Genomic DNA, 16,206 nt, shown 5'->3' with positions numbered 1-16,206 from the left:
CACTCAGTTTAATGTTATATTTTTCTGCGTTTATTTTGATATAGGCTTTACTATAACCGTATTCCTCGGTATTTGTCTGGTGTAAATAATTCAGCTCCCTTATTGAAATTTGCTGTTACTTGCCGTACTGAAGTGAAATCACGCTGTAATAACACACACAAGCAAATATATTACATGTGCCGTAAGTCAATAAGTATAAAATAAGGCTAAGTCTGCAAACCGTACCAAAGTCGTGACACGACAAGGTTAGGTTAGGTTAGATTAGGTTAGGTTAGGCTGATAACGAAATTTTCTTCCACTTCAACTGAACTGATCTTTATAGAGAAGGTAATGTTGCTTTCATTTTCGGAGGAGTTCTTGCAGAATTTTCTTGCTGCTTATACATCCTAGTTGAATTCTATGCATACGGATTAGACGAAAGACCGTATTAATAGAATACATCAACTACGTTATTAAATGCATTATTCGAACATGCTACAATTAAACTTACCTGGTATTACCCAAACAGATTTACAATCCTGGAAAAGGAAAGTATGCTTTACTTATACCCGCAAATGTAATACTAGCGATTTTCACAATACGGCAGTGGTAGTACGCATCTCTTCAAAATTCCATTTATTTTCCTCATTCCATAATTGTAACACAAGATCTGGCACTTCCCTCGCTATTCCCGTCAACCACTCTTCAATATATAACAGATCCTTCGTTGTGGCTGGGTCACGACTTTGGAATTCACTCCCAGCTGCTGTCAAGAACTCTAAGTCAATATCAAAATTTAAGACTGCATGTAGAGATTAGAGATTACCTGTTGAACACCGCTGACTGTTTCGTGTGTATAATGACGTATGATGGGTTGTGTGATTATTATTATTATTATTATTATTATTATTATTATTATTATTATTATTATTATTATTATTATTATTATAGTGCAATACACATCATATTTAGCTTCTTACTCAAGTACATAGATCACTTTAATGGCCATACTTATATTTCCATTTACTTTATTACTTATTGTGTTCTCTTTATGCCTTGCTTATTCTATCAGTTTGTATCATACTTTTTCATTACGACTTTGTCTATTTCTTATTATCTTTACGCTGATGAGAATAGAAAGAGTAAAAGCAATGTTCATGAAGAGGATTACCCGAGTTGGAAAGACAGCGCCATCCCGGATGGTATACGAAATGATGCGGGAGACGTATTTCATAGAAAACATACGATCACAATTCTACCTACAATCAACGGAAGCAAGCAGGGCACTAGTAAACATCAGAGAAAGGAAGAAAAGTGAAACTGAACTAGACTTCTACACCTCACCAGCGATGACGGACGATAGATGGACTAGAGAGTGCAACACACAGCGCCACGTGATAACACGACTCTCCATACATGGGTTTCACCACAAGATATGCGTAAACCAGAAGTTCCATGAGCCAGACGAAGATTGGAAGTGCACTTTGTGTGGGCAGAAGTGTAGTAGATACCATATCATAATTTGCACTAAAAGAACCAGGACAATTACAGACTATAGCAAAGACTGAAATGTGAAATTTATTTAATGCTCGAACTTGAGTGTATATTTCTCTATTAAATTTAAATTATCTTTACGCTCCGAATTTATTATTTTATTCTATTTTATTTGTGGAACTCTGCTTTCTTTCTTCATTATATGTTGTCCAAATCTATAATTTTTAGCTTATATTGGATTTTATAATAGAATAATGCATTTCTTTTATATATGTTTTATCTGTAAATTAATTATGTGGTTAAGTGTAAGAGAGAGCCACAAGCCATAACTTCGCCACTGCTAAAGTCAATAAATAAATAAATAAATAAATAAATAAATAAATAAATAAATAAATAAATAAATAAATAAATAAATAAATAAATACCATCTTGCAAATCACGAAAAAATCATAACTACATAGTGCAAACGTGCAATATTAAAACTGTAAGGCGTCGTGTCGACAAGTAGGATCCCTAAACTGTATGGTTAGTGACACTGAATCGAACCCAACAGTTAGAAAACAACTATAAATCACTACCATCAGTTTTAACAGGGAAGAAAGAGTAAAGTTGTACCATTAGTGTACGTGCTCACATGGCAGGGGCTATGATAACATATTGATCATATATCAACAGCAAATATTTAACTAACGGACGTTTATGAGGCATTTCATAAAGTTTCTCCTAATTACTGTGTGCTCAGAATGCTTGTGTGAGATTCATATGTGGGCCATGACAAACCGTCGTATACGTGGCTCAGGTTGCTTCGGTTCCAAGAGCACATCATAATTCACACTCTTTACATTGAAAAAGGTAATCGCCTACCAGTGAACGTCAGAGCCAAATCAGCTTTTAAAATGTGTCTGGGTAGAAATACTAGAAAAACATGACTGAATAACCTAGTTCTGTTCTCCAAAATCCTCCTCCTCCTTCCTCTTCGTCATCATGTCCCCCACTTCATTTTATGGTTCTTTCCTTCCTCTCCTTAAATTTTTTCTCTTCACCTCTGTACCGAAGGCGATATTCTGGTATGTTTTGTAAATTCGTTTCTTTTTCAGATGTTTTAATTGATAAATTTACTTTTAGACTAAGTTATTTCAGCATTCCTCCCCGTATATATTGTGACTAATTTAACATTCTTATATATGACACATAGGTCGCATCTTGGCGGTCATAATCGTCAAGGTGTCAAGCCTATATGGTCTGACAGCGTAAGACAGGGTAAGATAAAAGTTTCCATTTCTTACCCGGATAGGCCATGGCGGACCTCCAAGACGGTTGCGTTCATTGTTTCTCAGGCCAGATAGATTTGTGTTAGTGATGTGATTTGTGGAGAAGGTGATATGGGTGTGGCTATGCCTAAAAATGGAAATGAAACGGCGTATGGCTTTTAGGACCGGGAGTGTCCGAAGACATGTTCGGCTGGCCAGGTGCAGGTCTTCTGATTTGACGCTCGTAGGCGAACCTGAGCGTCATGATGAGGATAAAGTGATGATGAAGACGACACATACTGACACAATTACTGACCCTGCCGGGAATCGAACCCGGGACCCTTGTGACCAAAGGCCAGCACGATAACCATTTAGCCATGGAGCCGGACACTAACACTGGAACCTTAGTGCAGGAAACCGGAAAACCGCTATCAGTACAGCGGACGGTGGGGACCAGCCCCTTCACCTTTCGAATGTAGATCTGTAAGGATGGCGAAAGCTAGACACTGTTACGCCGAAGCCTACTCTACTTGGTGCACTTGGTTAGCCGGCTCGAGTCCCGATGGTCGAAAAAAAAAGATTTCGGCACCAGAATGTTAGCGGGCAGGATAGGAGAGGCGGTGATATATAATTTCTAATCACTAGATTGCGTGCCAAGAGCCTGGATTCAATTAAAAATCTCTCCGCAGTGTTCGTACGGAGTGACAGCATATGACGCTGTTGATGGTGATTCGATTGTCGGATGAAGACGTTAAGCTTCGAGCAGACCTCTTGGCGCTGTTCGACAGGAGTAGGCTATTTGCCAGCACCGGGTTTCACCTTCTCCCTTGCTACTATCACATCATTCATTTTACATCATTAACTTCTCTGATGAGGATGACGTCAGGAAGTGCATCCGGTCGCAAAATCGCTACGAAGATTCCTCTCACTTGATATCCGACCCTGTAGAGTCAAGGGTTGGACACACATTATATACATTATATGATTCTATTTTTCTATCTCTAGGTTGGATTATTTCATTGATATTATTTCTGTTATATTTCTTCTTCTCCTAATAGTTGAAATGCAGTTGTTAGTGTACTAGTGTGAAACAGGGAATACACCCTTAACTTAGCCGGGATAAATAAAACATTTTATCCTTTTAAACTAGAATATTACACACAGTTACGTGACTGTTTTTCCTGAAACGTCATCTAACGTTAAGAAGGCAACTTTAATCTTACCTAGTTTCATTCCGTAAACTTAAATGCAGATGTTAAAAGCAACTAAAAGAATATGGAAGCTGTAGCTGTAACGATTTCAGAGATACAAGGACGGTTTTAAATGAACTAACTTTTCGACTTCCCTTAATCTGTTTTAGAAAATTTGTAAATCAAGAAATATCTTTACTTCGCCAACCCCTCCGTTATCCTCAGACCAGCAATACTTGGTCCCATGACGTCCTACACGCAGCTAAGATTAGGAGTTGACACGGAAGCTAAAACAATTAAAGTACATTTGCAGCGTCAAGGCGGCGCACGCAGCCTTCCAAATATGAATGAAACTTAACGAATGAACGAATCGATGACGCAGTTTTAAGCATTTGCTGCCATCTCGTGAGATAGAGGGAACACAAATAGTTCCAGAACTCCCCATTGCTGGACGGAGCGCTGCGGCCTAAACCAACGCGCCATCTGCTGAGAGGAACACATATTATCTTCTATTGAGCGAGGCTGAGATACGTCTTCCACATCAAGTTCGAAGTACTTGTAATAAAAAATGGACGTAAGTTTTAAAGACAAAAAATTCTCCGTTGGAGTATTTTTTAAAGCTATCGAATGCAACTTATAACTCCTTGGAATAGTACTGAACAGATGCACAATTTTACAGAATCGAAATTTACTCACGACTTTAATAATGTTATAATAATGTTATTTGTTTTACGTCCCACTAACTTCTCTTTTACGATTTTCGGAGACGCCGAGGTTCCGGAATTCAGTCCCGCAGGAGTTCTTTTACGTGCCAGTAAATCTACCGACACGAGGCTGACGTATTTGAGCACCTTCAAATACCACCGGACTGAGCCAGGTTCGAACCTGCCAAGTGGGGGTCAGAAGGACAGCGCCGCAACCGTCTGAGCCACTCAGTCCGGCTCTCGCGACTTTATACAGACATGGACATAGTTATTCGTTCAGTCACAAGTAAAAAAAAAAATGCATTTCACGTGTTTTAATAAAAAAATCATAAATGCTACCCACAGATACACTAACTTATTTCAGTTATTTCTGGGATCGCTGGAGTCACCCAGGTCACCTATAGGTTGTCTACTAGAAAAAAAAACTTGCACCAGGCCTATCCGGAGGCATTCTTCTTCTTCTTCTTCTTCTTCTTCTTCTTCTTATTATGATTATTACAGATCAGTTGTGTTATTGTATAATTGTATAATTTATATTGTATATAGTAACACATTTTGCCTATATTGAACTGGGCATTAACGAGTGCTGTTGTATTGTTTTCTAATTGATATTACGCTGTACAAAACCAAGAATGTCAATATCTGTATGTTAGTGTGAAGGTCTGAAAACGTATAAATCCTACAGTAGGGTTTATCGGTAATTAGGCCTATTAGAATTCAGCAACATGTTAGAATCCCGAAATACAACTTGTATTTCGAAGTTTTCCACACCAGTTTGTATTTGTCAATACAAGTGGGTGAAAGACCGTTTTGCTCGACTATAAGTGTACTTTTAAAGTAGCATTCCGGATGGGCAAAGATCGTTGAGGAACTCAGTTATATAGCACAGTTCTGCAGTGAACGAAAGTGCAACCTAGCAACCGTACAGGCCGTGATGTAAAGATGGCCAGGCAATGTTACCTAGCAACCATGCAGGCTTTTTTTTTAATGGCTAATACTCATTTGAAATTAGCAATAGAAAATGTGGGTTTTCTTATATCTTAGAAACGGTTTGTTCTAGGGCCTTAATATGTGGTTTTTGGGGTCCCATAGAGATATATCGAGTATTATTTCTCGCATTAAGGGACGTAAATTGAACTTTGTCCAGTCCTTCAGTGACAAACTCGGTATTTACTTATATTAGCCCATACCCGAGTATCAAAGGACCGATTTCACACCCACCCACCCCGTTTAATCACAAAACATCGGAACCAAATATCTTTACTTTTCTTATTGGGTTATAAAGAACATCTGTGCCAAATTTCATCCCTCTAACTTTGTGGAAAGTGTCAGAATGAGTGATGAGAGGAATACAAAATGAGTCGCCTGTGCCTACCTTAGCCTTAGGATTTATTTATTTATTTATTTATTTATTTATTTATTTATTTATTTATTTCGCGTATGGATTTTAATGCCGGGAGAGTCCGAGGACAAGTTTTATGTTAGACGCCCATGGGTGACCTTTGCGTCTAGTGTGAAATGATGATAATGAGGCAGGGAGAGGACGAAACGCGGTGTCGTCACATAACCTACTACTATCAAATAACACCGAGGGGTCTACTAAAGGCTCAGCGCCTCCATCCGACAGGAGATACACCATCTACAGTGTCGTATGCCCTCGCTCCATATGAATAATGAGGAGAAGTTTGGAACTGGATCATGGCTTGTGGCACGCAATCTAGTGATTAGAAATAACACTACCTCTCCTAACCTGCCGGCCTACATCTTGACGGTGAAACCATTTTTCCACCAAAGGGACTCGAACCGGCTAACATCATCGTCAGATCATATGTATTTAACACCTCATAGATCATGGCAATCATGTTGGCTTTTGCGAAAAACTAATAATTACTGAATCCGACACAGATATTGACTGGATTTCCTCGAGCCTCGAGCTTTACCCGATGGATTTCGTGTGATATTTCCCACGACGTTGTTCTCAATACATGTGGTAGGCCTAATTCACCAACTGTTTCGAATTTTTCTTGACACTGAAGCTGTGTATTGTGTTCAATTGTTTCGGTTTTAAAGAAATGGAAGAAGGTTTAATATAATTAATACGTAGTCAATAATTTCAAACTTTGAGGAAGTCGCTGAGGATTAAGAATATAATGAAATTTCTCGTTTTTTCATATATTGAACCCAGTGTTTAGGAATTTCTATTTTTTTTAATTGCTCTTCGGACTTTTGTTCTTAACGGAGTTATTCTTCTTTTTCCAGACTGAATGATGTTAACTGGACCCTGTGCTGTGCAAAACTGTCTTCTTAATGAATTTCCGTACTCTTGTCTTGGATATCTGTATTACAAATGGGGTAAGTAAATATATAGCACATTGCTCTACAGCATATATCCTACCCCTTGCGGGTGGGGTCTATGGAGTAACGACCACGGTATCCCCTGCATGTGGTAAGAGGCGATTGAATGGGGCCCCAGGTGCCTTTAACTTGGCTGCGTGGGTTGGCGACGACGGGTCTCTTAGCTTGCACTTACTTGTTTCCACGTACTTACTTGTGCCAGGCTCCTCACTTTCACCTATCCTATCCGACCTCCCTCGGTCAACTTTTCCTCTTTTCCGACCCTGACGATATTAGGTTGCGAGGCGTAGGGAGCCTTTCATTATCACGCCCTTAGTGGCCCTTGTCTTTCTTTGGTCGATACCTTCATTTTTCGAAGTGTCGGGCCCCTTCCACTTTTTTCTTGCGATTAGTGTTAATAGAGGATGACTGCAAAGCTGTACTTCCTCTTAAAACAGTAATCACCACCACAATCACCACCACCACCACCACCACCACCACCACCACCAGGACTCAGTAAAGGGCCGCTGGTTAAAGCTGCTTGCTACACGTTGTAACATTCAATTCCATTTCTTTTCATTTTTATTCTTTCTTTTTTCTTTTACAAATGCTGAAACTCAGGTATGAAAAGTTGTGTTTTTAATTCAAGGCATATGTTACACGTTTGAAATTGTCGTCTAATACTTGTAGACTATAACTAGCAAATATGTTCAATAATAATTAAACCGGGCTAGTTGGCTGTGCGGTTAGGAGCGCGCGGCTGAGAACTTGCATCCGGCAGATAGTGGGTTCGAACCCCACTGTCGGCAGCCCTGAAGATGGTTTTCCGTGGTTTCCCATTTTTAGACCAGGCAAATGCTGGGGCTGTACCTTAATTAAGACCACGGCCGCTTCCTTCCCACTCCTAGCTCTTTCCTACCCCATCGTCGCCGTAAGACCTACATGTGTCGGTGCGACGTAAAGCAGCTAGCAAAACAAGAAATAATAATTAAGAAGCGACCGGACTGTTGGATTTTCTATCTGTTTATAATAAAAATACCGAGCTCGATAGCTGCAGTCGCTTAAGTGCGGCCAGTATCCAGTATTCGGGAGATAGTAGGTTCGAATCCCACTGTCGGCAGCCCTGAAAATGGTTTTCTGTGGTTTCCCATTTTCACACCAGGCAAATGCTGGGGCTGTACCTTAATTAAGGCCACGGCTGCTTCCTTCCCACTCCTAGCCCTTTCCTGTCCCATCGTCGCCATAAGACCTATCTGTGTCGGTGCGACGTAAAGCAACTAGCAAAATAATAATAATAATAATAATAATAATAATAATAATAATAATAATAATAATAATGGTGTGTGGCCTCCAAAGTGGCCTGGTGCAGGTCTTTTGAGTTGACACCGTATAGAGGACCTGCATGTCTATGAGGATGGGGCCCTACCTATGATGAATTCTAATGATGAAGGCGCCACACACACCCAGCACCTGAGCCATCGGAATTAACCAATGAAGGTTAAAATGCCTGGGATCCACTGGACCAAAGGCCAGCACGCTAACCATTCAGCCATGGAGCCGGACTTCCATCTGTTAAGTCTCTGTAATAATATAAAATATTTCGATTTCAGTATTGTGAGATTTCTTGTGCTTTAGTTCAGAATGTACCATTACAAAAAAATAAAATAATTAAGTTTACTTTAGAAGCAGGCTTATATTATAAGATTTGCTATGTTTATTGTGAAATGTTTTCAGTGTGTAAAGCTGGAGTTCTCTAAATATGAATGCGAGTACTGTAATGATTTTCAGGCATTTCTGGACATATTTTCTTTTATTGAGTTGCTGCTCCTTAATTAATAAATGTTTGCCCATTAGTTTGCTGTTGCATTTCTTTACCAGCCTACATTTACTGTTTTAACAGGCCTACAGGCCTGGAAATAGAATGATTTCATTTGTATATTTTCCAACGCAGTGCATTATAATTCTGGTATTTTTATTATCATAATATGTTATATAATCTGTTGGTAATTGGTTCATTATGTAACACGCTTTATTTCTTATGTGAAACTCTGATAATTGCGTATAATAGGACGTATTATTTCACATAACATGAACGTTATGTTAATGTTTCAGTTGTTGCTGTTGTTTCTGGGTCATCAGTTCGTAGACTGGTCTGATGCAGCTGCCCATGCCATCGTACATTTTCATGTCTACATAACTACTAAACCTTCTCTAATCTGTTTGTCATATTCGTACGTTGGTCTACCCCTACCGTACTTATACCTACACTTCCCTGAAAACCCACTGAAAAATCCTGTGTGTCTTAAGATCTTGCCTCGTGGTTAAATTTCGCCAAATTTTTCTCCTCTCGCCAGTTCGAATTAGTATCTCTTCATTCGTGATTCGGTCTACTCATCTTACCTCCAGCATTCTTCTGTAACACCACATTTCAAAAGATATTTTCTTCCTTTCTGGCTAGTTATTGTTCACTTCCATGTAATCCCACGCTCCAGATGACCGTCTTCAAAAACATCCTATTCCTATATCAGTGTTTGAAGTGAGTGAATTTCTTTTATTAAGAAAGGTCTTTCACGCTTGTACTAATCTGCATTTTATATCCTCCTTACTTTATTCACGATTAGTTATTCTACTGCCCAAGTAACAATATTCATTTACTTTCTTTCTTAATCTAATATTTCCCGCATTACCTGACTTCAACTGCACTTCATGACTTTTGTTTTGGATTTATCTATTTTCTTCTTGTACTTTTTCTCGAAGATTATGTCCATACCACTCAGCAATTTCTCCACATATTCTTCAGACTCACATAAAATAACAATATCATCAGCAAATCTGAGAGGTTGTATTTCCTCTTCTTGGATAGTGATTCCCTTTACAAATCCCTCTTCGATTTCCTTTACCGCGTGTTCTATATACAGTATATTAAAATGGAGGGGGATAAACTGCAGCATTGCTTCACTTCTTTCTGGATTGCTGCTTCTTTTTCACAGTCCACGTTTCTTATCACTGCAGACAGATGTTTTAATTGTTAATTGTAAGGTGAGGCTACTTTTTGGCGTGAGTTTATGCAGATGATAAAGGCGTTTGTCATACGAGTATGGGGTGTCCGATCATTGTATTCAGAATAATAACTGCTTGAACATGAAAATATATGAATTATAATGTATTTGAATTGAAAATTATGGACCTACAACCTGTGACAATTAAGTTCGGTGAAGTCAGAACGGTCGATCCGGCAACGCTGGCGACGCTGCACCTGCGTAGCAGCAGGTTTTGACCACCTGCTCCCAACGTTGTTCAGTTGAGCATCGTGTGTGTGCCGTGTAAGACCTGTTGGACACAGTGCGTGTTTAGCGCGTTGGTTCTGAACTGCGAATAGGAACATGAACGACCAAAAGATCAATGTACAGTTTTGTTTTAAGCTTGGCAAGACACCAAGAAAACACATATGATGCTGGTACGTGCTTATGAAGATCAAGCACTGTCCTTGAAGTGTGGGTACGAGTGGTTCGCCCGTTTTCGAGGAGGCCGGGAAAGTGTTCCTGACAACCCCCGTAACGGAAGACCGGCGACCGCTGTCAGTGACGAAAACATTGAGAAGGTGAGGATATTAATCACGGACGATCGGCAATTAACTGTGTGCATTATAGCGGATGAACTGCAGTTAACCGTGAATCCGTGCGACGAATAGTTACCAAGAAGTTAGGGAAGAGGAAAACATGTTCTCGTCTTGTGCCACATCACTTGACTGACGATCAGACGCAGGCACGTTTAGAGGCTTCACAGGATTCTGTCGACACGGCGGATGCGACACCAAATTTCTTGAACTGTATTGTCACTGAGGATGAAACCTGGTGTCTCAGGCACGACCCTGAAACGAAACGGCAAAGCATGGAATGGCGTTCTCCTGAATCCTCTCGTCGGAAAAAGGGCAGAGCCGAAACGTCACGCATCAAAACCATGCTCATCATCAAACTTGCTTTGAAAGGAAAGAGATTTGACTATATTTCTGACATCCAACGAAACGTGACGAGGCTTTTGAGCACCATCCCAAAGGAAGCCTACCTGCAAAGTTTCCAGGACATGTATCGCCGATCTCAGCAGTGCATAGTTATGGGAGGGGACTATTTCGAAGGACAGTAAGGTCACTGTTATGCATTGTTCATCTATGTTGATAGTACAGGACTATTCACCGAACTTTATTGTCACAGGTTGTATATTATATTCGCGAAGTAAAGTTACGGAGTCATGAAGGAAGAAGGCGCGGGTGGAATTAAAGGGAGCATGACCGGAAGTGTTTGACTACACCGCTAGTGCATCGCTGCGCTATCAGTGTTTCTAAATAAGTAACTATAAATCCACTATCTTTGCTGCCACAGAAATGTGTTATTGTTTCAATCTCTGTTCTATTATATCCTGTTCGGTTAAAACACATTAACTGGCTTCGTACTACATCAGAAGTTTATTTAGACCTGTCGGATTATAGTTTAAATAGCTCCATTAATCTGTGCTTAGGATCAGCTGCGGCAATTCATAACATGATCAGTTCCTAATCCTAATTGAAATTTACCAGCTTCTCCCATTCATATAGCATTATTCGGTCATTACTCAACTACGTAAATAACTTTGTCGAAACTAAACATTGAAACAGTAACTTCCACTGCACGGAATGATAATATACGTATTTCATAGTAGCAAGAGAAATATCATAATAGAGTAACGCATTATAGGTGATATACTGTAATGCTGTAAGAAATTTCGTCGTATATAGCAATGAAACAATAATCACCAGAGAGGAGGAGGTGGTGGTGATTATTGTTTTAAGAAAAAAGTACAATAGGCAACGATCCTCTTTATAACACTAGTCGGAGGGAAACAATGTAAAGGGTCTGACACTTCGAAAAATGAATTATCGAGCAAAGAAAAGCAATGGCTATGACAAGCGTGAAAATAAAAAACTCCCTAGCCCTCGGAACCTAATAGCGCCGAAGTCGGAAACGAACAAGAGTTGACCAAGCGAGGTCAGATAGGATAGATGAAAGTGAACAGCCTGGCACAAGTAAGTGAAAGCAATGCCCGGACTCAGCTAAGAGTCCCATGGTCGCCAACCCACGCCCCTTGTATTCGCCTCTTACGATATACAGAAGGAGAGAAGAAAGGAGAGGACTCAGTATTGAGAATTCCTAAACATAAATCACGTAATAATAATATCATTATGCTACTAGGCGATTTCAATGCACAGATAGGCAAAGAAAAAGTTTTCAGCAAAACAGTAGGGGCATATTCGGCACATAAAAGAACAAACAAAAATGGCATGAGACTAATTAATCTCTGTGAATCCTTTCACCTAGAATTAATGTCGACCTTCTTTAAGAAATTTCCTAGAAAGGCTAAAACATAGGTAGGCCTATCCCCAAACCCAATGTTAGGTGAGTTTCAATTGGACCATGTAGCTATTTATCAAAAAAAATTTAAGGAAATTATGAATGTTTAAGTAATGAGAAGTGGGGAGTTTGACTCCAATCACTACCGCTCTAAAATTAAGCCAAAGCTTCTACCTCGCAGGAATCAAAGAAGGCCGGGAAAATTAATGAAATACAAGATAGATAGGCTTAACATTACACAAGCAACTATAGAAAACTTTCAGGAAGAAATTAAAATAACTCAGTATGGCAAATGGCCAGAATTATCTAAACAGATTAATAGTGCAGCAAAGAAAGTATTTGGATCAGTTAAAACTAAAAAGAAAGTATGGTGGAATAACGTATGTGAGAAAGCACTAATCGAAAGAACAAAAAAGGGGAAAAATGGAAATGTTCCGGAAAGAATGAACACTATAAGCTACTTAAACTACAAAGAAAAGAACCAACAAGAATAATAAGGCAGGTTAAAAGATCTTTTGAAAAATCGCAGCTAGTAGAAACTGGGAATAATTTTGTAAGAAATAACTAACGAAATTTCTAATAATAATAATGTTATTTGTTTTACGTCCCACTAACTAATTTTTAAGGTCTTCGGAGACGCCGAGGTGCCGGAATTTAGTCCCGCAGGAGTTCTTTTACGTGCCAGTAAATCTACCGACACGGGGCTGTCGTATTTGAGCACCTTCAAATACCACCGGACTGAGCCAGGATCGAACCTGCCAAGCCGAAATGTCTATCAGACCTTTAAGAATAACCTGAAAGGTTACCAGTCCCCGAGTATTTGCTTCACAGATGCAAATGGTAAAATTGGCTTTAACAATGCCGAGAATTGTGAGATTCTGGCAAAACATATCGAACACCTGCTGAACTGCTGTGAGTCAAATCATAAATAAAATTTTTTAGAAATTCACGAAAATCTAGAAGCAGGTTCACCTCCAAAAGCGGAAGAAATTAAGGAAGCATTAAAAAATCTTAAAAGTAACAAAGTTAGTGGGGAAGACTCCGTAACAGCCGAACTTTTAAAATGGCCTGAACCAAAAATTATAGAAGATCTACAAATAATCTTTTAAGGAATTTGGGAAACAGAAAATATCTCAGAGGATTGGAAAGTGGCCCTAACACGCCCATTACACAAGAAGGGCGACAAGCAAGATGTCAACAACTGCAGAGGTATATCTCTCCTGCCAGTTGCTTACAAGATATTCTCAACAATACTACTAAACAGAGTAAAATCGACACTGGAGAGTCAATTGGGGGAATATCAAGGTGGATATAGAGAGGGAAGATCTTGCTCCGAACATATTTTCAACCTGAAATCTATAATTCGACACAGATTAATAAACTCCATAGTTGTAACATTTATTGACTTTAAAGAAACTTTTGACTCTGTTGATAGGCAAACCCTAGATAAAGTAATCTGTGAATTTGGAGTTAAAACTAAATTGGCAAACCTAATTCGTGAAACCCTTACAGACACTATCTCGAAAGTAAAATTTATGGATGAAAACTCTCGACATTTCAAAATAAATACAGGTGTCAGACAGGGCGATAATTTATCTCCACTCCTTTTCAATTGTGTCATGGAAAAATTTGTAAGAATTTGGAATGAAAAACTGAAAGGATCCAAAATATTGCCACTCATGCTGGAGAAAAACAACATCGGATATCTTGAATTTATTTTTTTGAATTTGCTTTACGTCGCACCGACACAGATAGGTCTTATGGCGACGATGCGATAATTAAAGGGCTAGGAGTGGGAAGGAAGTGGCCGTGGCAGTAATTGAGATACAGCCCCGTCAATTGCCTGATGTGAAAATGGGAAACCGCGGAAAGCCATCTTCAGGGCTGCCGACAGTGGGATTCGAACTTACTATCCCCCGGATACAAGCTCTAAGAATGATGCCATGGCTTCATTTGAAACCAAAAGACCTCAACCCAGGATATCAGCTTCAAAAGGTACAGAGCGGGGAGGAGTTCATGGTGACTGCCTTTTCCAGAATTGGTGAGTGTTGAGTTAATTTCCTATAGCCTCCGTGGCTCAGGCGGCAGCGCGCTAGCCTCGCAACACTAGGTTCCGTGGTCCAAATCCCTGTCACTCCGTGTAAGATTTGTGCTGAACAAAGCGGAGGCAGGGCAAGCTATTCTCCGGGTACTTCGGTTTTCCCTGTCATATTTCATTCCACCAACACTCTTTAATATCACTTCATTTCATCTGTTAGTCATTAATCATTGCCCCAGAGGAGTGCGACAGGCTTCGGCAGCCGGCACAGTTCCTATCCTCGCCGCTACATTGAGCCTTCATCCATTCCATTCCTCACCCGGTCAAATGACTGGAAACAAACTGTAGATTTCCATTTTGAGTTTATTTTTCTCTAAACAAGAAAAAGGACATTCCAGGAATCATTAATGAACAAAGGGAGCGTGTATGCGAGGATCTTCAAAAGGCAGAAGTATTCAGTCGGCAGTATGTAAAGATTGTTGGTTACAAGGATAATGTCCAGATAGGGGAGATGAGTAATACTAAAGAAGTATTAAAATTTACATATGATGACAATGACTTTTACAGTAAGATCTGAAAGTTGAAAATTAGAAAAGCAGCTGGAATTGATAATATTTCTGGGGATATACTAAAGGCAATGGGTTGGGATATAGTACCATATCTGAAATACTTATTTGATGATTGTTTGGTTGAAGGAGCTATACCAAATGAATGGAGAGTTGCTGTAGTAGCCCCTGTGTATAAAGGAAATGGTGATAGACATAAAGCCAGTCAGTTTGACATGCATTGCATGTAAGCTTTGGGAAAGCATTTTTTCTGATTATGTTTGCGATATTAATAACTGGTTTTACAGAAGGCAGTTTGGGTTTATGAAAGGTTATTCCATTGAAGCTAATCTTGTAGGATTTCAACAAGATATAGCAGATATCCTGAATTCCGGAGGCCAAATGGACTGTATTGCGATTGACCTATCTAAGGCATTTGATAGGGTAGATCATGGAAGACTACTGGCAAAAATGAGTGTTATTGGACTAGAAAAAAGAGTGACTGAATGGGTGGCTATATTTCTAGTAAATAGAACTCAGAGAATTAGCGTAGGCGAAGCTTTATCTGACCCTGTAATAATTAAGAGGCGAATTCCTCAAGGCAGTATTATTGGACCTTTATGCTTTCTTATATATATCAATGATATGTGTAAAGAAGTGGAATCAGAGATAAGGCTGTTTGCAGATGAAGTTATTCTGTACAGAGTAATACATAAGTTAGAAGATTGTGAGCAGCTGCAGGGTGACCTCGATAGTGTTGTGAGATGGACGGTGGGCAATGGTATGATGATACACGGGATTATAAGTCAGGTTGTGAGTTTCACAAATAGGAAAAGTCCTCTCAGTTTTAATTACTGCGTTGATGGGGTGAAAGTTCCTTTAGGGGATCATTGTAAGTACCTAGGTGTTAATATAAGAAAATATTTTTTTTTTTTGGTAGGGGCTTTACGTCGCACCGACACAGATAGGTCTTATGGCGACGATGGGATAGGAGAGGCCTAGGATTTGGGAGGAAGCGGCCGTGGCCTTAATTAAGGTACAACCCCAGTATTTGCCTGGTGTGAAAAAGGGAAACCACGGAAAACCATCTTCAGGGCTGCCGATAGTGAGATTCGAACCTACTATCTCCCGGATGCAAGCTCACAGCAGCGCGCCTCTACGCGCACGGCCAACTCGCCCGGTGAAAATATCTTCATTGGGATGATCACATAAATATAATTGTTAATAAAGGGTACAGATCTCTGCACCTGGTCATGAGGGTATTTAGGGGTTGCAGTAAGGATGTAAA

Source organism: Anabrus simplex, chromosome 3 (assembly GCF_040414725.1).
Source record: "Anabrus simplex isolate iqAnaSimp1 chromosome 3, ASM4041472v1, whole genome shotgun sequence".
NCBI classification, from domain to species: domain Eukaryota; kingdom Metazoa; phylum Arthropoda; class Insecta; order Orthoptera; family Tettigoniidae; genus Anabrus; species Anabrus simplex.
Note: the sequence above shows the minus strand (reverse complement) of the source record.